This window comes from Lemur catta, chromosome 2, assembly GCF_020740605.2.
Source record: "Lemur catta isolate mLemCat1 chromosome 2, mLemCat1.pri, whole genome shotgun sequence".
Taxonomy (NCBI): domain Eukaryota; kingdom Metazoa; phylum Chordata; class Mammalia; order Primates; family Lemuridae; genus Lemur; species Lemur catta.
In genome coordinates this window covers 89649351-89676522 of record NC_059129.1, presented here as the reverse complement: position 1 = coordinate 89676522, position 27172 = coordinate 89649351, and positions in this window count along the sequence as shown.

Sequence of the window (27172 nt, the reverse complement as noted above, 5' to 3'; positions counted from 1 at the left end):
CTCTGAGAAGCACAGCCTAATTCTTCATCCCATTCCATCTGAACTGGACCTGTATCTTCTGAAACAAAATATGGTAGAAATGATACTGTACCAGTACTGGGCCTATATTTTAAGAAGCCTGGCAGTTTCCACTTCCTCTCTTTTGCAATTTAGTTGTCATTCTGCGAGGAAGCCCAAGCAACCACTTAGAAAGGCCCATGTGGCAGATAATTGAAGTGACCATTCCACCTAAATTATGAGCTAGCTGAAGCCAGAGCCAACTCCGGTTCTAGGAGTGAGTGAGCCATCTTTCACATCCACCCTCAAAGGGCACATGTGGAACAGGCATACAGTGTTGCCTCCAAGTCCTGACTACATTGTGAAATCATGAGCAAATAAATGACTGTTGTTTTAAGCCACTACATTTTGAGGTAGTTTATGATGCAGCAATCGATAACTAAAACTCCAGCTAAGAAAATAATCAATTTTCAGGGTTTAAAAGATATGATGGAAAATGTCCCCTCCTTATTACATTAAGAACTTGTGAATACTGCTATTAAAACACTTATGAAGTTTTATTATAATCATTAACCGATAACTAGTTTTTCATTAATGAACCAGACTCCTTCTGAAAAGTTTATTTTTATTTCCTCAGACCCTAACTCATCTCTGATACCTAGTAAATATGCAATAAATGCTTATTAAGTAAATGAATGAATGGACTATTTCATAAGAATTATTGTCTTATTTGCTGTTTTAGGAAAGAAAAAATAACTGTTAACCCTGATTTCCTTTAACTTGAAGATGCATACCAATAAATCCAAATAAAAGCATTCAGTTAGAAAAAAAGGATGATGATCATGTCATAAGAATATGGAATCAGGACATTAATTTCTGTGATATGGATGTTAGAAGAAACTAAATATAAGGGAACAATAGATCATTTAGAAAAATAAAGTTAACTATAGTTTGCTTTTCCTAGTGACATCTTACAAAATATTTATTTTAAGCAATGAACATCACATTCCTTGGGATTTCCATGATCTTTAAAACAACAACAACAAACTAGCACCTTATAATTAGCAGCAAAGAGTCTGTGTACTGAGTTATTACAATGTACAGTCATTCCATTAGGTGCATACCACCGTGTGGTGTGAGGCGGGAATAATTAGACACCAGATGGTGATATCAACTCTGATAGAGAGTGCCTATGCATTATGCATGAGAAATGACTTTATTGTTGTTTTTATCCATTTGGTACCATTATGCTGCTCTTGGACCTCAATCCATGTCTCAAAGGAAAAGATTTCTTTGGATCAGGAATTTTTCTATTCTGAACAATTTGTAACATCACTTTGTCATATTCTGATCAGTTATCTCCCTACTCAACTTGCAGAATTTCTAAGAGCATATTATTTTCTGGCAGCACCATAGAACTGAGCTTTTCCATTATCCAGAGCATCTGAGCTTACTGAATATAATTGTATGTTTCTGCCAGCAGTATAAAGTTTAAGATTAGTATCTTTGAAAATTGAATCTGATTTTTAATGATTGTAGTGTCACATTTCTGGGCTGAGGTACTTTTAAAATGTCATTAGTAGATATATGATTAATCATTTTATGTCTTTTGACCACTAAAAATATCTTTTATTTTCATTATAGATGTAATGAATTTGAAAGTAGAAAAAAGTTAGAATATACAGTGATTAGATAGTAGATTTCACTAACATTATTAATTCTTCAGTGGGGAGCTCAGCAAAATGGTTGTTTATCTTGATTCATTTTGGAAGATGGCAGCTTTTAAGGAGGCTTAAATATGCTGTATCAGAATTCAAGGACATGGTGCCTTCTAACCCTCAACCTACCTGCGATTGTTTCTGTGACCCCATAGCCCTTGGAATAAGGCAGTTAGTAATCAATAAATATTTTAATAAATGGTACTAATAGATTGCATATTTGTAGCAGGCAAAATTTTACCAGAGAAACACAATCATTAGGGAAGATATAAGGGAATTATTATGTGGGATTATTATAATATAAGGGAATTATTATGCCTTTTGGCAACTAGTTAAACAGTTTATGTTTTCTGTAGCTTCAGCCTCTGGTGGTGGATTTTAGATTAGCAGGGCAGGCAGCTGAGAAGGTCAGAAGGACACGAAGTCCGGGAAAGTAAAGGCAAACTGGAATCTGCGAAAAGGAGCTGAAACCTAGATTGATTGATCACTGCCTCCAAACCTCCAGCTTCAATGATGCCATTGACCTGCAGGAGAAGTTGATGCCTTTCATCATGGAGCTAAACACATACATGGCTCAGGAGTCAGAGAAGCTGAAGGAGGAAATTTGGCAGAATCTACAGATGCTACAGGGCATGCTTGTGTCCCTGCAGACAAGGTGAGCTAACAAATCAATACCAAAGTCTGTGGCCTACAATAGGGCCTAGTGCTCTGCACCCTCTATCAAAAACTTTTCTCAAAAAATAAACATTTCTATTTTAGAATATATTTATAGTTACAGAAAAGTTATGAAGATAATAGAGAGTTCCCGTATAGTCCACATCCAGTTTCCCCTACTGTTGGTATCTTACATTACTGTGGTATGTTTGTCACAATTAATGAACAAATATTAATATATTACTATTAACTGAAGTCTATATTTCAGATGTCCTTAATTTCTGCCTAATGTCTTTTTTTCTGTTTCAAGATCCTATCCAGCATACCACATTACATTTACTTACAACCCTTAGGCTCTTTGTGGTGGCTAGAGTTAATCAGAATTCCCTTATTTTTGATGACCTTGACAGAGTATCAAAAGTATTGGTGAGGTATTTTGCAAAATGTACCTTGATTGGGATTTGTCTGATATTTTTCTCTTAATTAGACTAGAATAAGAAACACATCTTAAAAATCACCTCAATCCTACCACCACAACTTTGCTCCTATTAATATTTCGCAGATTTCCTTCCTTTAATATCTACAATTTTAAAAATCAGCAAAATATACTTTGTATTCTTTCTGCAACATTATGTTATTAGTTTCTTTCATGCCCTTAGGAGCATTTTAGTTGCTGCATAGTATTCCTACATACATATATCATGTAGGAAGCCAAAATAACAATGACTTTTGTATTTATCTCTCATATAAAACCCTCAGTAGGTGGCCCATTACTTTTCTGCAGCACCAAAGTCATCAGGGATACAAGATCATTTAATTAGTCCCTGTGTCATCCAGACTCCCATCTCTTGGACCACGATGGGTGTTTCAACTCCTGTTACCAAGCCCACATTACTGAAAGAAGAGAGGGGTAATAGAACGCTAACCTTCTTTTTTAGGTCACAAATATTACATATGTATTTTCTCCTTATATTAAATTGGCTTGATCTTAGTCATGTAACCACTCTAGCTGAAAGAAATGTTCATCAGAATTGCAGTCTATTCTAGGTGGCCACACTTAATATTTGAGGATTGCTCTAATAAAAGAAGTAGGAGAGCAATCATTCGCAATTATTAGCAGTCATTAGCAATTATCAACAGAGTCAACACAGATATTTCTTTCTGTTCTTGGAAATTTTAAAAAAATTTAATTGCTATTAATAATGCTCTGTTGATCACTTTTAAATAAGATGTTTCTATCCACATTTCTAATTTTCTAAAAAAAAGTATCAAGGCAACAAATTATTTTAGGGGCCTTGATAATTATTGCTAAAATTTACTTTTCAGAAATTTTTGGCCAAGAGTCAATATTTTGCAAATTATTTTTTTCATTTGTAACCATTTGATGTTCCTATTATTTTTATATGCTTTGCTCATTGTCCTGTTAAGATTTTTATGTTGATTGGAAAACTCTTATGTACATAACTTGAGTATTATATGAATTTTTCACTCAAATATCGGTATAACTTTCTGGAAGTCAATTTGGCAATATTTGTCAGGAACAGTACAATATTCAAATGTATGATCCATTATTATTTCCAATTCTATTGATTTATTTCATAAAATGCATGAGAAGTATGCATGAAACTATGTACAGTATTGTTAATAAAATCAATCTAGTGAAAATCCTTATGTTAACAGTAGAGAAATGGATAAATATAGAAATCTATATATTGGTTGATTCTATAGGCATTTCAAAATGTTTATAAAGATTAGTAAATATAATAAAAACATTCTCATGATGGAATGACAAATGCAAGTGTGCATTATAAATCTCTAAGTATGAATTCCATAACCTTACTTTAATACAAAAGTTCTTTTCTCCTAGAATATTTTGAGGACCAGTATTATGCATAACACATTTTGGTAAATAATAAGCTGTTTTATCAAGGTCCTTTAATAAGGGTTGTTACCATAGCACTGGCAATTGAAGAAGGATGTGAAAGAGTTGGAGGGTCTAGTATGCACAGGAAACTGTTCAAATATTATTAGCCTATACAGGCTAAGTAAAAAAGCAAGGTTATGTCTTATAGTCAAGGATACATTACCATTCTTTGTTTTCACTTAGCCCTACTTAACATATCTATATTTTGAGTTCTCTGTTGGAGGATATTTAAGTCCTCTCCTAAAATTTTTATTTTTTTATTTTAATAGGTTGAATTTTGTTATATGTATATATTATATAGTGATGGAGTCTGGGATTTTGGTATACCCATCACCTGAGTAGTGTCCGTTGTAACCTATAGGTAATTTTTCACCTCCTATATGTTTTAGAATCTGCTAGCCATTCTCTGGTTTAAAGAGTAAGGCATAAGGGGACTAAGTTACTCTTCTGGAGTAGCTGGTAACTTTTATAGTCAATTACCTAGGTTAAAATGCTATGCAAATATGTGTGTGTTATGTGTGTATATGTGTGTGTCTGTGACAATATGTGTGTGTGTTAATCCAAATATATGGATACAGGAAAAAAGAGATTTTTCTTAGTTCTAACACACAACCAATTGCCCCTATTTAAATATTAAATTGCTTTACAGAATCTATAGTCTGTACCCAGAAGAATAAGTTATAGTATTAAAGATAAATGTTAAAAATATATAAATTAGCATCACTAAGATCACCTGTTAATAATTGCAAAGTCCATTATGACTACCTTACTGAAATAATGCCTACCTGAAATTGAAGATATTAGCAACAATTATAATTAAACAACATTAAAAATGACAGTAGTCCATTTTATATTCCCATCCATTCAAACTGCAACCTGCAACTCAGTGTGATTTTTCACTTACGGAAAAAAAGAAAACTGCCTTCTTAGTTGACACAAAATGTGGACTTTAGATTACAATAAATTAATCAAATGATTTTTGCAGAATATTCTATTTGTCAAATTAATGAGTTTTACAGTAGTAATATTCAGGGAGGAAAAATGGTCCCCTGAGAATAAAACCTCCAAAGTGTATTCATCTGTAGAAGACCATTTATTGTCCATTTACTTATGCACTTGCGAGCTTATATTTTGCACGCTGAAACAATTTTCAGGATAATTGTCAACTATTCACTTAAGAAGGAGACAGTGGATATATAAAAGCATGGGCCATCAAATACCCTCAACAGTATGTTTTATCTCCTGATGGAGTCTGATTATTTTTCGGAATAGCTGTTTGACTTCTCTATCACTTATCACAACATATATTTTTTCCTGTCTGGTATTTTACCTTTGTCATCTTTATCCTCCTACCTTTATAATTCATTGCCCCCTACACACACACACACACACACACACACACACACACACATGCACACCCCCCAGACCTTTTGTGTTTTTTCCTAGAGCAATTTAATATTCATTTAGAAATTTTTATAAACTTCAAATAAATGGCACCTGTATTTCTATTATGACTTGAGATGTTTTAAAATTTTATTTTTAGTCAAAAAATTCTATATAATCTAAAAAAAATCAGCTGAGATTTCTAGACTGTTGTTTCTATAATCAAATGAGGTTTTTATTATTATAGAAATCTGTGTTGTATCTGAGCAACCACTTAACCTGGCACCTTGGTGTGCCTTGAATGTGCTCAGACATTCTTCCTTTTGTCTTCTTTTTTAAATAAAACAAAAGTGATGAGATCTATCACAATTGAGAGTAACAATTTTTCAGGTGGCTTCCTTACTCTTATAGGTTATTCAAAGAGCACACAAAACTAGATTGTTTTTTTCTGATACGCATTCCTAAACCCTAAACCCACATACTTCTCCAAGACCCTTATCACTTTGCAAAATAATTTATACTGAAAATGGTTGCAGTTAATCTATAATTGTAAAGGAATCTCAGTAGTGATTCATGGAGTTTCTTTGACTCTGAAGAAATCCCAAGGATATTCCTGAAACTGGAATACTGAAGGTGAAAGCTTTAAATACAAAAGAGAACTAAAGAAGAAACTATGATGTAACCAATTTTTAGGGATTTTCATATATGCTATAAATGTTGAATGGATTTAGTTGGGGGTAAAACAATGGAGCAACAATAGTGACTTGACTTTGAGTGGTTAAAAAAATGTTACTTTTGATCTATTTCTCTTGATTGTTACAAATAATTGAGTCCCTGTTTGCATTTTGGTTATAGTTCTTCCTAAGAATGCATCTCTGCCTGCTTTGCCAGAATCAGCTTTCCTGATGCCAGAGAGCTGTAGGCAGGAAGCAGTCATCTCTGGAATTTAACAAAGTACATGAAATCACATGAGCTTCAGCCCCTGAAGAGTTAACTTATATTTTGTGTGAACATTTCTAACAAGAGAATATTTACTAACTTTGATTGAGCCCCATTATTCTTTAAATACCTATGATTTAAGTCATTAAAATTTAAATGATGTGTAAATAATTGGAGATGATCAGACAAAACCAAGGCTTGCTGAACAAACATATATGCTGGAGTATGGAAATAGAGATGGATTAAAACAAAAAGAGCACAAAACAAATTGATAATATTCATCCTAGTCAGTTGATTTAAAAAGGATTTATGGATAGTGTATTTCAAGTCAAAGAGTCCTATAAGGTAATCTAAATCAGAGTTACAGGTTTTAGGTGAATGGAGCCCTAAATAGGAATGTATTTTGCTGAAACATAAGCCATAAACCTCAGCCTTAAAAGGCCAAATGACTTTAGAAATATGCATTTTTTCCCATGATGGAATCTGAAAAGTTTTGTTCTACCCTGATTGTACATTTATTTTTATAGCAATTTTGTGTCCTTTTTCCAGAACATTTTCTTTTTTTACAGAGCTAAAGGCATCTGCCTTTAGGGCAAAACAAAATTATCTTCCACTCAACACTGTCATTTTTGAGATTATGATTGCAAATTTAAGAATTACTACTCTATGTAAATTATAAAAATAAATGAAACACGATGCTTATCCCATAAAATGACCATATTCTTTATAAATCAGAATATAGATATATAAAGTTAGATTGAATAATTTTTACCTGGTGAAAGAAAAGAAATAGTATTGAAAAAATAAGTAAAAACAATTGTTCTAGCTACATATTTGATTTATAAGAAAGTATGGATTTATGTAAGTATTTAAAAATATTTTTTATATGGTTTTATCATTTTGAAACATTGTTAGTTTTTCTGTGGCAGGGGTTGATTGCTTGCTTACATATATTTTTTTAGTCCACATACTACACTATTTTCCAAAACACTGCAGGGTTTGAGTACTCATCACAACCAAATTGGTTTAAATACCACCAAATGTTTTGTGAAACACTTGCAGGGCCAAATAACAATGGCGATGTTTAGTATACTTACATTAGTTAAAACTTTCTGTTCATATTGCATAATTTTTCACAGTGCATAAAGAAAATAAAATACAGAATAGCCCTGCCAGTTGTAGCTGTTATTCAGAAAGTTATATACTGTATTTAATTTACTGATAGTGTGTTTAACAAAAGAAGAAGTTTTTATTATTTGCAATAGTTTAGCCACCAGTCTAAAGGTATCTTAATTTAGTAGTGAGTTTCAGAGGCTTTGACTGCTGAACTGAGACTACTTAGTGTTGAGCTGATATCACAATTGTAATACAATGGTTTCAGAAACTCACCAGTTTCAACTGTTTCTTTCCATATGAGAAAAAGGGCAATATGATATATTTTTATTAATAAATGATAGAAACACTGATAATCACACAAAATTTGAAGCTAAAGATTTTTTTTTTCCTGAGACTTGTAGCATATGAAAGCAGATTTGGTTTTGTAAACTGAAATTACATTTGAATATAAAGTATTTGCTTGCTATAGACTGAATTGTATCATCCTATCCAAAATTCATGTTGAAACCCTAGTGTGATTGTCTTTGGAGAAAGGATGTTGAAGCCCGAAATGTGATTGTCTTTTGAGAAAGGGCCTTTAGGAAGCAATGAGGGTTAAATGAGGTCATAAAGTGGGTTCTACATCCCATAGAATTAATGGTTTTATAAGATGAGAAACAGATAACTCTTTCTCTTCTTACGAGATCTCTCTCTCTCCCTCCACCTGCACATAACTCAGGCACCAAGGAAAGACAATGGGCAAGCCAATGAGAGAGCTCTCACTAAACACATTTTTCTGGCACTTTTATCTTGGACTTCCAGTTTCCAGGATTGTGAGAAAAAAAAAATTCTGTTGTTTAAGCCACCCAATCTATAGTATTTTGTTATGGTAGCCTGAGCTCGCTAAGACATTGTTCTTTAGAGAAAAAAGGAAAAAGGGAGCATTTCAAGAGAACCTCTACCACCATAGTAAATTTAGTAGAAGTCAAGGAAGAAATTCACTTTCTACATATTTTCCAAGCTTATTTTTTTCCTGTCACCTAATTAATAACATCATGCTAAATGTAAAATATATTATTTTTAAAAAATTATTACCAGGTAACCAAAATTTTCAGAAGTTATTTTTCTTTGTTGGGTTTTCTTTAAACCTCTAACCTTGAAGTACTGACAATTGAAGTTATTGCTGTGGTTGAAACTCATTAAGAGTCCCTTGCCTGTGGGATAAAATACAGATTATTGGGTATGAGGTTCAAATCATACCAAAACCCTTTCTGATGACCTCTCCAAACTTCTATTCCACTGTGCCAAATGGACCTTCATCAACAACTGTTACCTAAAATATTGGGTTTCATTCACCTGGCGAGTTAACGAACAACTCTCCACAAGATAGTCTTGATCAGTAGGAGATTTAATTATTTGCAGCAAGTAAGGAGAACACTGGGAATATTCTCCAAAGTAGTGTCTACCTGAGGGAAGGTGGTATGGGGTTTTTATGGGGTAGTAGAGAAAGAAAAAGATGTGTCATCAGACGTGGAGGCATAGCTGCTGTTATGCATGTGTGGTTAATTTGTTATGCTAGTACACAGGTCGCATGTTATGATAATGATATAGGTCCTCCTGGGATGGAGACCTTAGCATGGTAAAGTGATGAAAGTTCACTGGAGTTCGTCAATAGGCTACTAGGGTCTGTCAGGGGCTAGTGTTAGCTAGCTGAGTAGCCACTGACTTCATAAACAAAGGCTGCAGAACACATTGATTGCTCAAGTTGGTTGAATTCTAATAGTCTCTGGAGACCTTCCCTTCCCACTTATAGTACCAGGAATATTTAAAATTTTACAGATAGATAGTGTGGCATTCAGCGAATGACTTAGGCAATGAAACATTGAATTATTGGAAAAGGCTGAAGTAGAACTGAAGTATTTAGGAGGCAAGTATAGCTTTTTTTCAGTACAAAACTTGACTCATTCAAGAAAGAAAGAAATGCTGAAAAAAATTATCTTTTTTTGCAGGGCTTAAAATAAAATATTTGGAAGAGATCACCAAAATCTTAATAGGAATTAGTTATCAGAAAACCTATTTGGAATGAGCTAGTAAATTCTGACTGACCATTTTCTTTTTGAAATTATCAAATTTTGTAAAGTGTGACTTTTTGTGATTTCTAATCTATACTGCACTAAAAACTCAGCTTACATAATGAAAGTTCATCTACAGAACAGTTGACTATTTTTGAATCATGTTACTATGAAAATCATTATTTCAGTTTATACCAATACCAACTTGGATTTCAGATTTACTGTAATTTCTAGAATTTTCATTAAAACATTTCTTCCAATTCTGAAGTGGTTCGTTCCCCTTTCCTTCTAAAATGTATCTCATTAGCCGAAATGCCAATGTATTCTATAGAGTTGTTGAGAATTTGCAATGTGTTAGAATTATAAACATCTACTTTGAAATTTTTTATAGAGAATTTATTAAGTACCTTGAAAGCCTTTTATTGAGTTCTGGTTGCATTACTTTTTCTTCTTTTTAACTACATGGCAAAACGATTTTTCAAAGCCTAAAAAATAAGTAGATAAAGTATAATTATAAATTTACCATGTCAGACAGAGAGGCAGACTACATAGATGGACGTCATTTAGCATTGGGTGACAGTAAGTTGCAGTATACAGTTCACAGAGAGATGGATGACTACTCTGCTTGTTATACAGATGCTTAACTCAATGGTGTGCATTATAATTTTGAAGATGCCAGCTGATTTGCACAGATTAGTATGCCATACTGCTAGAGATATGACGCATGGGATAGAAAGTCAAAATTTATTTCATTTTTCCATTCTTTGTTGCCTGACATCTTTGACTCTAAGATTATTCATTATGACAAATACATTCCTAGCAATTTGGACCTTAGAATTTCACTTGGGTGGAAAAATGTGTGGTGCTTGTAGAGCTAATTGGAATAGCTTAAATCTTTTAGATGTTTACTAATTTTAAAAAATTAGAAAGTTGTACTTGACTGTACAACCAAAAAATAACTAGTATTCTTTGCATATATTATGGCAGACTTTGTATTCATTGATTGCATCTTTCAAACATATCTCCACATGGATCTTGGAAACACTGTATAATGGTATAAATTCCAAAACAAAGTGAGAAAGAACATCTGCTGAGGGGGTTATGTAATTTTCCAGTCAATTTATTCTGTCAAGAAGATAAAGCATGTCATTCCTTTGAAGAAACCAGTATCATTGGGTAGAATGAGGGTGGAGCTTAAAAGATTACACAAATTAATAACAACGTCTCTATATTTAAAATAATTTTTCTATCACACAGAGGAATATTAATACTGCTTTAGGATTTTAATATTTCCTATTTGGAAATAATTATTTCTAATAGAAAAGTATATTATTTTCAAGAAATGTCTGATTCATGACACTTCAAAACTGCTTCGTCATAGAATGTTAACTAGGTTTATGTAAGAATGTTAATAATATATGTTAATTTGACCCCCAATATAATTTTCTGCCATTGATTCAATTTATAAGTATTTATGGTAACATAAGAGTTTTTCTTTTTTATTAAAATAACTATTAGGAAAATTATTATTATTTTATTATTGTTCCTCTTATTAGTATGAAGATTTTATGGAAGACATTAAGAGAAAAACGATTTCTACCTGTGAATAAACTTTACTGCAACCATTTCTCCTGCAGAAACTAAAATTTTATTAAGAAACACCTAAAATTATGGCATACTCTATTTTAGCCAACATAGACATAGAAATTAGGAGATATCGTCTCTAATTATATTGAAATTCATCTCTATTCTAAGAACTTATGAGATAAAGTTTCCAATTATCTTGAAAGTTTCATGGATGCCTATTAAACAGACATTATTGTTAATAAGAAATGAAATTTGAAGTTGCAATAAATATTTTAACTATTAGGAATGTCTGATAGAATGCATAAATTCATAATAGAGAGATGAACATTTCTGATTTTCAAACATGTCCACAAATATTTGTATTAGTTTCCTCCATTTTTCACTATTCCCTTTCCTTCTATAAAACTCAGAATTTTAGTTATACTTAAAATAGTTTCTTGTTCCAAAAATGATTTTTAGCATTGTCAATAATAATAAAAGTGTTTAATAACCAAAAATTGATGCTTTAGTTGAGAAGGACTCTAATTTTTTCTGTGTGTCTAGCTTCCCAATGACATTTACTCTGTTTTGAGAGCTGCCCTTCCCAGGACAATTAAAAATTCAGGTTGGAAAATGTATCCTTCATAGAAAGGGGATGTATTTACCATCATGTGGAATGTTCATTAGATGAGCAGCAGGAATGTGTGCCCTCTTAGTTGACTGATGCAAGTTGTAGTGGAACCCCTTGGCACCCTTGCCAGTCATCTGGAAAAGATCACCAATCAAGAATTGGCCTTTACTGTGACATATTCACAATATCACATGTCAAATGCAAGGAACAAAAGGTATTTTTGGTAAATTAGGGAAATGTAGTTAAAGGCAGTAGAACAATGTTATTTAACCCTTCTATGAAAATATTCAGGGCATAGTTTAATTCGTCCCTTCCCTAGTCTTGTTCCTCTGTCTAATTTGTCAAATCCACTCTCTTAGCAGAATGGTTCCCAAACCTTAGTTAGTCATATGTCAGTTTCTTGTTTTATGCCATATCTAAGCATTACATATAAACTAAGTCATATTTTTACTTAAATGATAAAAGAAATTTTATTAGAGGTGAAATTTCAGTATCACTTTTTATTAAATTGAAGCAAATCATTTTATTTCTTCTAATATTAATGAATTATTATTTTTAAAAAAAGACATGTTAAATATGTAGAAGCTGAAATAAACTCTCATGCCACATCACTTTGAAAGCCTTTACTCTGAGATGGATATGCCAAATTTTTAGCTCCATCTTGATGTTCCCTGGTCCTTCGTTCCCAGTGTCAAGACTGGTACCAAGTTGAGCCAACGATGGAGTGATCACAAATACAAAGCAATCCCCCACAGTTTATTACAGAAAAGAAAGAAACTGTACAAAGTGAAAGTAAAAAAGGAAGCTACCCAAAGTGAAAATAAGTTCCATAGAGAGGAATGGGTCAGTCTCCACGAATGGAGGGCTTGCAGGAGGTGTGAGAGATTACATATGATTATCAGGTGTTTTACATTTTCCTGCAATCCCTTCCCTGATTGCACCTCCCCCCAGCTTCTCCGCCCCTGTGAACCACCCTCCTGGCCTACACCCAACACCTGTAGATTTGATCCCTACCTAATGTCAGCATAAGGCTGGAAGGCATTTTTTTAGGGCATTATTAAGATATATTTTCTCAAATTCATTAATGTTATAGTATCAGTCTATTTTACATGTACAAGAATCTCATATAATAATGGCAATAAAGAAAGGCAATAAAAAGGCTGTGTACAGCTTATTTAAACTCAGCATTCCTTACCTTACACACACACATGCACATACATGGGCTCACACAAACACACTGAAATACAAATGGCACAAATGTGAACAAGACATCTGCATCTCCTCACTATCCACATTCTCAGCCCTAGAGCACTTGCTATGACTCATTTGTGGCACTTTACTTTGGTACCTCTCCTGGTAAATTTTCCCATATGCAGTTAGAACTAATGCTGTGAATTAAATGTCCCTAGCTAAGTTCCAGACTCAATCTTGGATTTCTATTCAATTTTGTTCTTGATTTGCTATCACAAAAAAAAATCATTAAAATATTCTTGGTTCAGTGCAGCTTCTAGAATACACAATTCCAGTAGAGTTCACCATGTGATGCCCCCACTATATTTCCATCAGATTCTGTGAGCAAGATCAGAACTCTGGAGAATGGGAAGGGAAGGATAAAGGGAATAAATTGGAAAAGGCATTTATATGTGGCTTTGACAAGAGTAACATAAATGCCTTTTCTCTAACAACATTTCTAATGACATTTATCATTGTAAAGTAGTTAATTTTATGAAGCATAAAGAATAGAAATAAGTAATCATTATGACCATCATTGCTAACATTTATTGAATTCTATTCTACTCCTTGTACCCAACACTTTACAAAATCCATTCATTCCCAAAAGAGGTCCATGGATTAGTTCTTATATAATTATATCCATTTTACAGATAAAAAAACTGAAGAGCAGAAAAGCAGTATATCCAGGATCCTAAGTATAGTAATTGATAAAATCTACAGAGAATTTGATATCAGAATCTGACATTTTCATCCTTCTATAGGTCATAATCTATTAACTAGAAATAAACACTATTATTATTCAGGTATATTTATTTTGTCTTTATTTTAAAAATGAGTATATATACATTTGAATCACATAAAATTCATATGATACTAAAATATTATGTTATTATTGAACTATTTTTAACTAAGTAGCCTTATCACATACATTTTCACAAGAATTTAAATATTTATTTATGGAACAAATAGTATTTTCTGAGAACTTACAGCAGAGTTTCCCAAATTTTCTGTTTGTATGACCCTTAGCATCTCAGTATTATTTTTTCACAGCACACCCTAGCAAAAACATAGTTCTGTTTATTAAAATGTTAGGAGCACATAACTTAATAGGTGTTTATATCTTAAAAACTACAGGCCATTTAAAAAATAATAAACATAAAATAGAGGAAAAATATTTTATTCCTAAATAACTACAATCACAAATGGAAAGTCTAAATCTGTGGGGCACAGACTAATCCTCAAACCTTGGAATCATATTGGACACCATTCTGATTATCTGTTCCATAACAATTTTTACAAAACACTTGGTTTTCTCCTTGAAGACCCAGCTTTGTGAAGATATGATGTCACTTACAGAGTTGTAGCCCATTCTAATGTTGAAACTGTGAACTACATGAAACTAGTAAACTATATACTATCTGACAGCTGTCAGGTATTTCTCTCCCTCTAAGATTTAAAATATCCCATGGAACCCTTAAAGGGATTATTACAGTACCCCAGGGTATCTCAGTATATAATTTGGAAATCACAAATTTATGTTGACACAACCATCACTTATTTGTTCATGGTTTTGATTTTAGATTTTAGACAAGGTTCAGAGGGAATAGCTCATCCTTGCTCTATGTGATCTACTTTAGGGAGGCTCACCTGAAACTGGAGAATCAACTTAAAGATGGCTCACTCTTGTGGCTAGGGAAGTTGGTTCTGGTTTTAGATGGGGACTTAAGAGGGATGCTTAGGGGAGAGCAATTGTCTGCCTTGTGGGTCTCTCCACATGGCTGCCTGACAACATGGCAGCTATATTCCAAAAGAGAGTGGAAGCTGCTAAAAATGTAGTCCCAGAATAGGCACATTATTACTTATGTCAATCGCAGAAGATATAGATGTAGTCCAGATTCAATGGGATAAAGAATTAGACTTCATCTATCAGGAGAGAGTGACAAATTTTGGGTGACCTTTAATCTACTATAGTTGGTATAAAATTTGTCAAGCAAACATAATCCTTGAAATACTTTAAGCAGTAATATAGGTGCTTATTTCAATTAAAATCCAATGTATTATGTGTAAAACTCTATTTTAATAGTATGATTCTGAAGAGAAAATACTATGCTGCATGGAGTGTGTGAAAGAAAGGGTTTAATTGTAGATTTCCTAAAAGTTTGTGCAAATCAATGTAAATTTGAACACACTATTTTTGAATAATTATCTTTATAGTTTGATATATAGATAGTCACAGAGAGTGAGAGAAAGATTTATCATAAGGAATTGGCTCACATGGTTTAGAAGACTGAAGGTTTCAAGGTCAGCTTGAGATCCTAGTGTAGTTCCAGTCTAAGGTTAAAGGCCTGGAACCAGGAGAACTAATGGTGTAAGTTCCATTTCTGGTCTGAGTCAGAGTTCCAAGGCAGGAAAAGACCAATGTTCCAACTGGAAGACTGGCAGAGAGAACAAATTCTCCTTCACTCAGCCTTTTTGTTCTATTCACACCTTCAGCAGATTGGATGAAGCCCACTCAGGTTGAGGAGGGCCACCTGCCTTACCCAGTCTACATACTGAAATGTTAATCTCATCCAAAAACACCCTTATGGACACAACCAGAGTAATGTTTAACCACATATCTGGGCATCCTCTGGCCCAGTCAAGTTGACATATAAAATTAACCATCACACATATTTTTTCATAATTAAAAATTGCAATGAACATCCTAATATGTCAATATTTGTTCTTAGCCTCATTATTTTTCAGGTTTAAGTACAGAATTAAATTTCTCCATTAGAGGATCTGAAAGACTAATATTTGTTTTCACATATTGCCAAATTATCTCTAGCATTTCTTCACGTCACCAGCAACACCTGACTGTTTCCTTTTTACTTTTTAGTCTTGATTTCCCTTGACCAATGATCTGCAGGCAATAATATCTGAAATGAAAAAATTGGGATATATAAGGAAAAATATGATTTCTGGGAATGGAATAAACTAGTACTTTACAATGAGAAGTATTTTCCTTTGTATTTTGTTATAGCACGAACCATCAATACTATCGGTTTTCAGTTACTAAGGTGTCATCTTTGTGGTCAAATTAGCCTGTTCCCCTCTACCGCCTAAGTTTTACTATTGCTCTCCTGTTAGTCTTTGATAATGTTTCTTAATCCACACTGTTTTACCCCGTGATAGTGGCTGTTTTGTCTCACAGATGCTGCTAATATATTCATAGTGAGTTTGAGTTAAAGTTAAACTTTCAACACCTTAATTCCTCAAGAGCTTTTCTTCCCTTCATGCTCTGTGAAGAGCTTTCTATTTTTTTTTGTTTGCAAATAGCAACTCTCCTTATCTAACTGAAGGCTTCTGGAAAATCTTTGCTCTGTGCTACAGTCCACACTTTCTCTGACATGGCAGTGACAGACACGAGTGTATTGCTTGGTCTTTTTGTTGGGAAAAGCAATTTATCATCACACATAGAAGTAAAGCTGACCCTCTACTGGGAGGTGACTTGGCACTTCCGGTATAACGTCATTAAACATCTTCCTGGCAGCAAAAGTTCAGGAATAATTGCAGCTAGACAGTTCAAATTCAATTTTATCTAGAATTCATTTATCCTCAATTTTATTATTAAACTTGATCTATGCAAATTAACATAATGGCCAGATCCATGTAGAAACTTCAAGTTTTATCTCAATTTTTAAGAACAGATATCTAATTTCATTCTCTTTGACTTAAAATTTGTTCTGTAGTCTTTGATTTTTAATAAGTTTGCCTGAATTAACACCAAACATGCATTTGTAAAAAAACAAAAAAGCCTTAGATCTTTTATTTTACTAAAATATTATGTAGTTAACGTCTGCATTTTTCACAGTAAAAGAAAGCAACAAAATGTTCTCTTAGCAAATGCAAGTGCCTCCTGGTTCTATGTACCAAAAGATTAAATTATGAAACAGGAAAGATGATGTGACTTACTGTTCTCAACTCCACCCACATCTTGAGGTTCTTGTAATGATTGCCTAACATGATTGCTACCAGATTTTATTTATTTATTTTTTTGTTTCTTGGTTTTATAAAGCTTAATGGGGCTACTGTAATTGACTTCTGCATACCTGGAGGAGAAAGATTCCTTTTCTAGAGATATTTATTTTTTTCTATTCTCAGTCAGTGAGTTTTCTACCTGAAATCTTTTTAAATCTGTCAATCTAAAATAAGCAAAATAAAATCCCAATAGGCTTATCAAACTAGATACACACCAAAATGAAAGTGTAGGAGACAAAGGAAAGCTTCACCTCCACCCTCTGAAGGTTTGCAGAAGATGAGTTGACAGTAGACAGACCTAGAGGTTTATTTGCCATGCCTAGCATAGGGGAATTGTAGCAGAATGATTACCCAATAACCCTGTGGGGTAAAGATGTTTATATGCCCTTCTTCAAGACAATTCTTTTGAAAGACAGTGAATGATTATTAGGGAGAATGAATGAAACTTGGAAACAGAAATTAACTTATAAATGGTGCTCTTTAGAATTTGAATGATCCATAGAGGCAGATATTTTGTGAAAAAGTCAGTCCAGGCGTGGTTGCATTCCTCAGTTTTCTTTTTCTGAGACAGATAATGATACTTCAGAAAGGGGATGGAAGGCAATTATGTTCTCTTTGGTGGGTCAAGTCCTTATGCAGATAAGGGAATGTTAGAGAAAAACATCATCCTTTGCTCTGGGAGAGACAGGGGGTTAAGTGAGAAACAGAAAGGGTGAGGGCAGGGGGCAGGGAGGATGATCAGAGAGACCGCGCGGTTGCTTTAGTTTAGATGTTAAAGCACCAGAATTTGGGGTATTGTTTTCTGAGCCCCAACAGAAACCTAATAAAGAGGCATCATTTTCAACTCTGTATTCCAAACTCTTTATCAGCTAAGTATCCAATTATTCCCAGATGAAATTAATGGATGGAATACAGTTAATATTTGCATTCTGGGTTCTATACACAGAATCTCTGTGGTCCATCCTAGTATAAGTACACTGTGTGCAAAGCAATTGCTTCCTTTTTGTATTTTTATTTGTGGAAAAATTAATTCAACAAATATTTTACACAAACAAAAAGGAGCATTTAACATATCACTTATTTTAAAAGAATTTGACTAATTCTCATTTGTAAGTCACTTCAGTTCTAGAAATGAATAGATAACATTCCTAAAAATACCTGTATGTGTTTAATCACTAGAGAAGGAGTCTTTTAGATTCAATTCATCCTCCTTGTTTGGCTTATTAATCATATCAAATTAACTTTAATTGCAGTTTCCAAAGGTCACTTATCACTTTGTAATTAAATATCTTATTCAATCACAATACAACATGAATCTATTTGTCCCTAGAAATGTGACTAAGTTCCATTTGGTTTTTTTCTAGAAATGAAAATGTGCTATGTTGAAAAACTTGCTTCAAAATAATGAAGCTAATGTCTAAAAAAAAAATGAGTAATTTAAACAATGTTTAGCTATGAGAAAAAAACAATGATATATAATACAAAAATTGATTGCAATTATTTAAAACTAAGAAAGTAGAATTTTCTGTTTTTCTGTCATGGAAAATAAGTAGCAAATAAATATAATAAACAAAAAATTAAAATAAATCATGTCTAAATAAAACAATGGTAATTTTAAAATTGTTAGCAAAAATAGGTAAATTATTACTTTTTTATACTATGGAGTTAAATTTATTGATTTTTTTTCTATCCCTATCGATAGTCATGAATAAGTAGAGCAGTCAAATTTGCAAATTTGCAAAAAAAAAAAAAAAAGAACAAAACAGTAAGTTCTAAAAGGACAATGTGGCATATATACACTAGGACATATGTATGAAAATGGTTAAAAGGGAGTCAACATCACAGTATGAAAATTACATCAAATTTAGAGCAGAAAATCTGACTTCAAATCCCTCTTCACCACTAATCAGTTCTGTGATCATCGCTGTTTATGTAACCTTGCTGAAAGTCAGTTTACTCACTAGTAAAATGAATATAATAAATTGAATCTTGAAATTTTCATAGGAGGATAAAATATGCAATGCCTATTAAGTGCTTAACACCATACTTGACTTACATTTGGAGATCAATTAAGGATAATAATAAAAATAATTACTACTATTAATACTGATGATAGAAGCTGACATATGCAATAGAGAAATATAAGGTGTGATGGCAGCTAGTTAACAGCATGGGGTCTGTTCTTACTCAAATAAATATAAAGATAAACAAAAAGTGAAAGAGTCACAATGAAAAGAAGAATAAAGATTAAGAGTTAACCATGTTACTAGAACCAAGGATGAGCTTTACTATCTGCAGCAAATAAACAGTTGAAGTAATCAAGTTGTGGCTAGCATAAAGTTTATAAAACAAAGTGACCACAAAATGACAGGGGAAGATCAAGATCAGACCCACTTATACTTTCAGAGCCAGAATTGGACCCTATCAGATACACCAACCCATGTGAACATGTACTCTCTCACCACAGACAATTTGCTTTCCAAGGTAACCAAAAGCTATGTTGATGTAAAGAACATAAAGATTGCATATTTACTCCTTTCTTTGAAAGAAAGAATACAAACTGTTCAACACTCAAGTTTAAGAGCAAAATCTCTTAATTATGCTTGGTATTGTTTCTTATCATTTTCCCCAGGCATAATATAGAAAGTAATCTCATAGAGCAACAGATGTGTGATAGAATCATGTGCTTGTTCTTTGCCCAGCCATTGAGCAACACGGAGGAAGTATTACAATTTAGTAGACCTGTTTATCATTAGGATTTCAAGGGTAGCATCAACTCCAGCTAAATTTTGCAGCAAAAATTCTTTGTGGTAAATAGAAGATCTCAGGACAGAAGAAGTGGTAAAAAAAAAAAAGCTGGCCATGAAAGTGAGAGATTTCACTATATGGATTAAATTATGTCCTATGTATTTAGCAATGTAGAGACCACTAGTGACCTTAGAATTATTAGATTTGAGGAAATGGAGACACAATGGACTGTATAGGAATAAAGACAGATTGACTGGGAGGTAGGGGTACCAGGGGAAAATTAGAATATGAGAGGGTTTATTTTTTAATGAAAAAGATTTAAGCCAGTTTAAAATTAATGAAAAGGATCTATTTGAGAAAAAGTGATTAAAGAGCCTGAAGAAAGAATTGATCTTAAGTAGGGGAGGAAAGAGTTTTTCTATTTTAGCAAGAAAGAAAAACAAGATGGGTACGTACATGAATAAGTTGCCATTGTGGTATATTTGATGACTTCTATTTTTTATTGCAAAGTATAAGGCAAGACAAGAGGAAATGTAAAGAGGGTTCAAATGTTTTAAGATATTGGAGATGGTTTAAAATGATTATAGTTCATGGTAAATATATGAGTTATGCAAAGATTCGGATGAAGATTGCAAGGGATGAAATGAGGTTGATAATTGAGTCTTTATAGTTTTACAGTGAATATTTTCCTTTTGTGTGATTTATTCCAGTAGTGTTTGTCCTTGAAACAGTTAAAAATAAAACAAAAAGAGGAATTTCATTCATCCATTATTAGGCTTTTGACTGTTGAGGCAACAAAAGCAGAGGGTAAATGAGGTTTGTGTGTTGCAAGAAGGTTGAAATAATTGATCTATGATTTTAAGCTGTGAAGGAAGGAAGTAACCAAAAAAAAAAAAAAAAACTAATGAATTGAGAGAAGCCATAAAATGTGGTATTCTGGAGGTCCTAATATATTAAGAGTACAAAGACAGTTTTACTAGAAATAGCTGAAAATATATTTAAAAAGACAAGTTTAGGATCAAAAAATGTATCACAAGGTTTTTTTTTAATTATTTCAAAATATTACGGGGGTACAAATGTTTTTGGTTACAAGGATCACTTTTGTAATGCTTGAGTCAGGATGCAGAAAGAAAGGAACACTTGTACACTGTTGGTGGGACTGCAAATTGGTATTAAATACAACCTCTATAGAAAACAGTATGGAGATTCCTCAAAGAACTAAAAGTAGATCTACCATTCAGTCCAGCAATCCTACTACTGGATACTTATCCAAAGGAAAAGAAGCCATTTTATCAAAAAGACACCTACACTCGAATGTTTATTGCAACACAATTCACAATTGCAAAGATGTGGAATCAACCCAAACACCCATCAATTCACGAGTGGATTAAGAGAGTGTATCACAAGTTTTAAAAACAACAGTTCCATGTTATGGAATTTCTAAATAGAAAAGGAATGGGGAGAATCAAAAGCATAGTATAGTCCTCATCTTATATTACCACAGTCTATAGGTTTTGTTTCTTCCATGAAGTTGAGTATTAGAGGAAAATGAAGCATATATGGTTGTAGAAAAGATGAACATAACCACCCGTTGGGTGGGAGGAGAGTTTGCATCTTTTTAATCAATAGGGGGAAAAGGAGAGACAGATCCTAGTCTAATTTGGCATAAGTCTAGAGATTAACAAATGAAATAAGTAAGCATAAAATCAAATTGAAAATAAAATGATATGAACTGATTTCAGTTAAGACTATTTTAGTTACAATAATAAGAGACAAATTAGATAAAATAAACTGGAATAAAATGGAAAAGTTGAAATGCTCACAAAGCATATTAAAATATAGTTCAATTTTTACAGATATTCAAATTAAATGAATGAAATGCCATTTTATGATCCATAAATTGTTAAAAGAATAAAATATAATACTCTGTGTTGGCAAATGAGGGCTTTAAATGAGCTCTTCTATAAATTTCAAGTGGGAATAAATTGATACATTTCAAGGGAACAATTTTACAATATGTTTAAGAACTTATATGTAATCAGACCTTGTCCTGAATGCTGAATATCTAAAAATGTATGGTAAGAATATGCACAACACTTTTTAGTAAATATATTAATTAAATTTTACTTATGAAATTAAAATGTTGCCACATGTTGTAAAAGGTTATTTTATAAACTGGGAAAATATTAATAATAAATTTACCACAAATTGCATAGAAAAAAATCAGATAACAGTTATTATCACTGTCTTCCAGGATTATGAGTACTTTATTTTTCCTTTCACATTCAATTTTCTTAAATACATATTATATTTAGATATAATATTTTCATAATAAGAATGAATTATCTTAGTCTGACATTCACCCTCCCTAGAAAGCAAAACATAACACAAGTCTTCAGAAGGAAAATTTATTTGGGGATGTGAGCTCAGTGAACAGCTGTGAAAAGAGTGAAACAGGTAAAGAGGGAGAGATAATGCCAAGGTGTGGCATTGAGTTGTGTTCTCTTCTGTGGCCGACTGTGAATAAATCCTGCCAGGAACTTTTGAGAGCTGTACAGAATATACCTTAAAATTGTTACCTGAAGGATGAAAGAGAGTCTGCCCTCATGCTAATTTAGCATTACCTTCAGAGATGTATACCTGCACTTTCAAAATATATGTGAATACATAGTGGGTCCCACAAAGCATCCTGGAACACTGAATGAGACATGCAGCATCTAGAGATGAGGTACTGTAATTGCAAAGTAGGCCCAAGTCCACATGGAATTGTTATAGCTGAGGCTTAAAACACTGCTAAGTCCCAGAAGATGGGAGTCAGGAGGAGAGAGGTTTGATTAAATAATTCAATAGATTATATTTAGAATTGTGTATGTAAGACATAATGGCTGTGTTATATAATTTGAATATTTAAAATCCTGTTTTATTTATTTCTGATGTGCTTTTTACTTATCTGAGCCTTTTTATAATAAAAAACAAGTTGATGATACCTAAACGTAAGATGAAATATTAGATTGCTCTTTCAAACATACCTACCCACACATAATCCCACATATGTGTGTACATACACACGTGTGAATATACACAAGCATACTCAATCACATCCAAGGGGGTTCAGAAAGTTCATGAAAAAACATGTTGTGAAAAAACTATCCATGGATTTCAAAATTTTTTGCACCAAAATAAACTCATACTCACTTGTTATAACTTGTCTGAACAGGATATAGTCTGAGGCATTAGGAAGTATTAGACATCAGTTTGAAAAGAGCCCCTATCCAAACAACATGAATTTTCCTAAAATTGAAGCAAGAACAAATATCAGATTTATGGCGAAGCTCGGGTGGAAGAATGGTGAAATCACTGAAGCTTTATGAAATGTTTATGAGGACAATGCCCCAAAGACATCAACAGTTTCCCAATTGATAACTCACCCTAAGAAGTGATGAGATGATGTTGAAAATGAAGCCTGCAGTGGCAGACCATGAACATCAATTTTTCAGGAAAAATTTATCTTGTTCATGCCCTAATTGAAGAGGACTGATGATTAATAGCAGAAAGAATGGTCACTACTATACACATCTCAATTGGTTCAGCTTACACAAATTTGACTAAAAAATTAAAGTTGAGCTAACTTTTCACTTGATGGGTACTAAAACCATTGCACCTAGATCAGCTGCGTACAAGACAGAGCTTTCCATGGAAATTTTAAACAAGTGAGATCAAGATCCTGAAACATTCCTTTGAAGAACTGTAACAAGAGATAGAACATGGCTTTACCAATACAATCCTGAAAACAAAGCACAAAGCGATGGCTACCAAACGGTGGAAGTGGTCCAGTCAAAGCAAAAGTAGACCAGTCAAGAGCAAGGATCATGGCAACAGTTTTTTTTGGGATGCTTAAGTTATTTTGATTGTCGACTTTCTGGAGGGCCAAAGAACGATAACATCAGCTTACTATGACCTTTTTGTGAGAGTATTTTGAGAAAATTAGCCAGAGCTTTAGCAGAAAAATTCCCAGGAAACCTTCACCAGAGAGTCCTTCTCCACCATGACAATGCTCCTGCTCATTCTTCTCATCAAACAAGTGCAATTTTGTGAGAGTTTTAATGGAAAATTAGTAGGCATCCATCTTACAGTCCTGATTTGGCTCCTTTTGACTTCTTTTGTTTCCTAATCTTAGAAATCCATAAAGGGTACCCATTTTTCTTCAGTTAATAATATATGAAAGATTGTATTGACATGGTTAAATTCCCAGCACTCTCAGTTTAGGGATGGCCTAAATAGCTGATACTATCTCTTCTAAAAGTGTCTGAAACTTGATGGTGCTTTTCTATTGAGAAATAAAGTTTATATTTTTAATTTTTATCTTTTAATCCCATTTTTCCATGAACTTTTTGTGGCCTCTTTGTACACTTCTTCAGTTGCCACCGACCAAGGCATGAACTGGATCTTTACTTTATCATGGTGTATTGTTTTTGTCACTTGCTCTTACCCTAGAAATGTACTAACATAATCTCCATTGTATAAGTTAAGAAACTAATGACTGAGAAGTTATTTGCTGGAGATCCCACTGCTTTAATTGGAAGAAAAAGGATTCAGAATTGGTTCAAGCATCTATGGACTCAGCCGTTATGACTACAAAAACATAAACTCACATTAATGGACCTCAAAATTTTAAAAGGTGATAAATAGTCATCTGTGTAACTTTTGCATCAAGAGAATAAAAAGTTGTACTTAAAATTTATATTTATATGTTTTCATTGTGGAATGATTAAATTTAGATAATCGACATATCCATATTTTTAATTTATTAACAAAACCATTAAAGGCTATGCAGTTTCTTCTGAGGACTTGTTAGCTGAATATCAAACATTTTGAAATAAAGTAAATTTAAAATTAAATATATGGTTATAAATTAAGTTGTTTTTCTATTTTGTGAATTGCTCATTCATTCCTTTGCTCACTGTGTGATAATGTAATTTGTAATTTTTGTAATTTGTAATTTTTTTATTAATTTGAAATTTTGTTCCTACTAAAACACAACCCATAGGTGGTCAGTGCAAATCTCTACAAAGGCTCCTGATTCTCTCAGTGTAAAAGCCCTACCGCTAACATTGGCCTACAAGGATTTCCATAGCTCAGACTCTGTCCCACTTACCTTCTCTGACATCTCAACTATTACCTCCTTCTTCCATCCACTCCAGTCACACTGGGTTCTATCTATTCCTCAAATATATCAACAAATTCCAATGTTAGAGCTCTTGCAATAGCTCTTCTGTCTGCCAGAAAATTTGGAACATGAAAAGCCAATACCACAATTTCATAAGTCTTTGCTCAGAAGTAATACTCTCAATGAGTCCTACTCTGACCACCCTGCCTAAAATTGCAAATCATCACCCAACCTCATACTCCCTATTCTCATTACTCCTCTCCCCTTCCTCCCCCGGCAACAAAATACATTACTTACCTATTATTTTCTGTCTCTCTTAGCTAAGATGTAAACTCCCAAAAGGTTGAAATCGCTTTTTCCTTTATTTGCTATTCTATCCCAAGAGCCTATAAAAGTGTTTGATATAAAACAATAAATAAGTGTTAAAGAAATAATGATTGTAAAGATGTATTCATGTATAGAGGTGCTATTTCTTAACCTATTACATGTATTGTAAACTTTCCTGTGCACCCCTTAGCAAGTTTTTTAGCTTTGTACATGGTTCTTTTCATCATAAAGAATTTTTAAAACATTCTGTTTTAATATTTTAAGGTTTTGTTTTCATCATGTAATTTTTTCATATGCATATCTATAATGCATTTTAATGCATGGCTGTGGATCTATTTTTTCCATATAAGAAACAAATTTTCCTAGCACAATTGTTGAAGAGCAAATCCTCCATGGAGTTCTTACTACCTCTGTTATATATAAATTTTCATATATACAAAGATCTGTTTCTCAGATCTTTACTTTGTTCAATTTGTCTGTTTTTCTATTCTTTTTAATCATGTTATCTGCAAATACAGACTTACTATTCTCTTTCTTATTCTTGTGTATTGACTCTTATTTAATCTTGAGTATTTTATATATTATTTTGTAGATGCAGAGTATATGTAGATACATTTAAATGTATGTTCATATGTAATATCTATTACTTGTAATGCCGATATTATGCATTATCAAAATAATATTTTTAGAATGAGCAATTTACTTCATATCTAGAGGTAATGTTCTAATAATTTGAGAGATTTTGAATCTGTAGGTATTTTACATATATTTATTCTTTTTGATGTAAAGTAATAGAAGGAGGCACAGCATGGTATAATGAATAATACTTTTGCTTATAGAACATAGCAAGGGCATATTCTGCTTTTTTATATTTGAAAATCACCTAAAAAGATTTGAGCAATTCAAATTTGCAACACTGCTCAGTGATTAGAGACATAATTATTCCTAGTATAAAGAAATGCTAAAGTGAAGGAATATAAAATACCTTAGGAGAGGAGATACGATCAAATGGGAATGTTGCATTTGTGATTGTAATTCTTCTGAAATCAATATTTGAGAGATGTTTTCACACCAGTTACTAAATGGATTATTGATTATAAAATGCCTTAAATGGTTTTCAGGGTTGATCAATTGATAATATAGCCACATAATATTCAGACAAGGACCAATGTTTTCAGGCTTATGCTTTTCTAATTTAGAGAGAAATCAGGATCAAAATTTTTGCTCAATATTTATTTATAAATATAGAGTGTATTAGTTTCTACCCTATCAATAATGTAGCCAGTCATATATTTAAAAAAAATTAAAGCACCTATTGGTTGCCAGGAAGTCTACTAGACCCTGAGTGTATATTGATGAGCAAGAGAGGCAGATGCTCCACCCGTATGGAATTTGCAGTCTAGAAGGAAATGTAGAAAATGAAGGAGGATTATATTAGCGAGAGGTAGTGTAGTGCAGTGAAAAAAAGCTAGAGTGCTGGCACTAGACTTCTGGGTTCTAATCCTGACTCTACCACTTATTAACTCTGTGACATTGAGTGATTTATTTATTAACTTCTCTGGGTCTCTATTTTCAGTTAGTAATCAAGAGAAAATAAGAGTACTTAACCAATTGAGTTGTTTTGAGGTTTAAAAGACTTCACTCACGTAAATTACACAATAGTGCTTAGCATAGAGTATGTACTAAGAGTTACCTGTT